This window comes from Mus pahari, chromosome 19, assembly GCF_900095145.1.
Source record: "Mus pahari chromosome 19, PAHARI_EIJ_v1.1, whole genome shotgun sequence".
Classification (NCBI taxonomy): domain Eukaryota; kingdom Metazoa; phylum Chordata; class Mammalia; order Rodentia; family Muridae; genus Mus; species Mus pahari.
Genome location: NC_034608.1, coordinates 47,005,957 through 47,009,454, shown reverse-complemented (window position 1 = coordinate 47,009,454; position 3,498 = coordinate 47,005,957).

The following is a 3,498-nucleotide window of genomic DNA, read 5'->3' as shown; positions in this document are numbered from 1 at the left end:
CAGCAATGGAGGAGTGTTCCCCTTTCTCCACATCCTTGTCAGCATCTGTTGTCCCCTGAATTTTTGATCTTAGTGATAAAGACAAGTCTTATAAAGGACAACATTTAATTGGGACTGGCTTACAGGTTCAAAGGTTCAGCCCATTATCATCAAAGTAGGATCATGGCAGCATCCAGACATGCATGGTGCAGGCAGAGCTGAGAGTTCTACATCTTCATCTGAAGGCTGCTAGAAGACTGGCTTCAAGAATGTTAGGATGAGGATTTTAAAGCCCAAGCCCACAGTGGCACACCTACTCCAACAAGGTCATACCTACAAACAGTGCCACTTCCTGGGTTTGGCATACTTAAACCCCCACACTAATTCATATAGGTATTGCTTTTTTTTTTTTTTTTTTTTTGCACTTTGAACATTGGGCAATGAGAAGTGGGGAGGAATTCCACAAAAGTCAACCCAAACAGCAGGTTCTTCTATTATACTTCTCTGGTTACATGAAGGACTAAGAGCTTACCTATGACGTATATGGCATATGGTCTCATTTTGATCAAGTATTTTAAAGGTTTGGATATTTTTTGATAAGCTTTCTTAAATCAAATTAAAGATTAAGTCTTTTCTCTCTTTCTTTTCTTTGACTTCTAGTTACACCTTTATTGTTGGATTCTCATACCCGTGTTCTTCTGGCCTCCACCTCTTAAGCACTGGAACTCTGGTATTCATCACCATACAGGTGAAGTCTTTTTCTTTATCTTAAGTGAACTGAGATTTCTAGGAACAATCACAGAAATTTTCATAGATTCACATCTCTCTTTATACAACATAGATATTAATAGTTGGTCTTGATATGCTGTTAGAGGGGAAGCATTATAAAATTAAAAAATACTAAATCTTATTTGAGTTGCAGTTGTTTGGATGTGTTATTAATAGGTGTTCTGGAAGATATGTGAAATTCTTAGAAATCTAATCATACCGTTGGGGTAGGTAAGAATTTTTCATAAGAAACTGCCTGGTTTCATGTAACATATGAGTGCTATCTGAATAGCAAATGCCTAAAGAACTGATTGAGTGCCAAGGAAAAGCTTTGGCAGAGTTCTGGGCAAAGTCAGGCAGTACTGAAACTGCTAAGATACACAATTTAAATTAGCTCTATAACATGTAGTCAACTCATTCTAACCTGTGATGACATTGATAATAAACAGTGGCCTGTGCTTCTTAATTAGCACGATGACATTACCACTTAAGAAAATGTAAGTTTGCTAAAGTGGACTATTTCTGCTAATTATACCACATATGTAATTGGTTTTGGTTGGCCCATTTCTCTATTGTCCTTTCTGCATCCTCCTGACCTACCATCAGTTATCCTTAGTTCTCAGTATTCTCCTTCTATTGATTCATGTCATATGACTTCCACTATCCACTCTTATTAAATTGTTTCAACTAAAATTGCAAAATCACAGGTTCCCAAGTAGTTTCTTCACGAATGATTTATTTTAGTTAAGTTTTCCCTTCATTTCCCTAACTTCTTGACTTCACCAATTACTTGGCCCATTCTACCTCCATATTTACCTCCTCTACTTTAACTCCGCTTACCTTTTGAGGGTTCCCCTTCATAAATGCACTGTACCATTAGCAAAGCCCTTCCAATGACATGACTCTAGTTTCCTAACTTCCATTTATCCTCCAAGTTAAACACACAAAACAAAAGATCCATGTATTGGAAAGTATGTGTAGAATTTATCTTTCTAAGCCTGAGATGCATCTACTTAATATAATGGATTAGGACCATCCATTCTCCTGTAAATTTCATGGTTTCATTTATTTTATATCTGAGTCATATTGCACTGTGTATATATGTGATAGTTTCATAATCCATTATTCTGTTGATATATATCTAGGTAGATTATATTTCCTAGCTATTTTTAATAGAGCAATAATGGACATGGATATGGAAGGTCCTTTGTGGTAAGATACTAAGTCTGCTGGGTATACACCCAGGAGCGGTATAATTGGATCACAAGGTTGATCTATTTTCAATGTTTTGAGTTCCAAAGTCGCTACACTAGGTTACATTCCCACCAACAGTGTATGAGGTTCCCCTTTCCCCATGCCCGCCCTGCTTTTATTGTTATTTGTATTCCAGATGATGGCCCTTCTGAGTGGAGTGACATAGACTATTAAAGAGTTTTTACTTGAAGTCTACTGATGACTAAAGGTGTTGGGCACTTTTTAAGTGTATAAGTCCATGTCTGTTCCTTCTTTTGAGAAATTTCTTTCTTTTTTCACTTATTTTTTTATTGGCTTGCTTATTTTCTTAGGGATTCAGTTTTGTGAATTCTTTTAGTGTTCTAGACAGTAATTGTTTATCATAGGTATAACTGGCAAAGATGTTTCTCTCATCTTGAGAAGTTCTTCTATACTAGATGGGGAATTTTCTTCATGATCTCAAGTTGGTCTTTTTTTTTTTAATTAGATATTTTCTTCATTTACATTTCAAATGCTATCCCGAATGTCCCCTATATTCTCCCCCCATCCCTGCTCCCCTACCTACCCACTCCCACTTCTTGGCCCTGGTACTGGGGCATATAAAGTTTGCAAGACCTAGGGGCCTCTCTTCCCAATGATGGCCGACTAGGCCATCTTCTGCTACATATGCAGCTAGAGACACAAGCTCTGGGAATACTGCTTAATTCATATTGTTGTTCCACCTATAGGGTTGCAGCCCCCTTCAGCTCCTTGGGTACTTTCTCTAGCTCCTCTATTGGGGACCCTGTGTTCCATCCTATAGATGACTGTGAGCATCCACTTCTGTATTTGCCAGGCTCTGGCATAGTCTTGATTGTAGGTCTTCTTTCGTTAGCCACCAGACTCCTGTTTAGAAAGTCTTTACCCCTGACTATAAGTCGATGCACACTACCTACTTTTTCCTTTGCAATTTCAGGAAATCAGGTTGTATGATGAAGTGCTTAGAAAAAATGGAGTGAAATTGTAGTGAATGGTACAGGACTAGTTTGATTTTCTGCACATTGAAATTCAGGTTCTCTGTAACATTTATTGTAGACATTGTCTTTTCTTTCATTTATATTTCTGATGTCTGAGTTGATGATAGATGCAGCTGCATGCAGTCATATTTAGTTCCCTAGTCTATTTCATTGATCTACATGTCTGTAAAATGCTGCTTCACTAAGGCAGGGATTATTAAATGAAAATATCAATGCCAAGCATAGGTCTCATCCTAGAGTAGTTGTGGATCCTTAATGGAACAAAACTGATAAGATGAGAATGTATGCATCTAATTACTAAATCACTTAATAACAACAGTTTCGCGTATGGGGGTGAGGGGGCGGCTAATAAACTAGTAGTTACTTAGTAGTTAAAGTGATATACCTCAGGGGTTGGCTGTCTCTCATTGGAGAGGCTGACATCCCAGTAGTTTCTCAAATGCCCAACCTGGCACAGAAAACCTAGAGGCTCCCTGCAGAGCCACTGATCCTTAGTCTACCA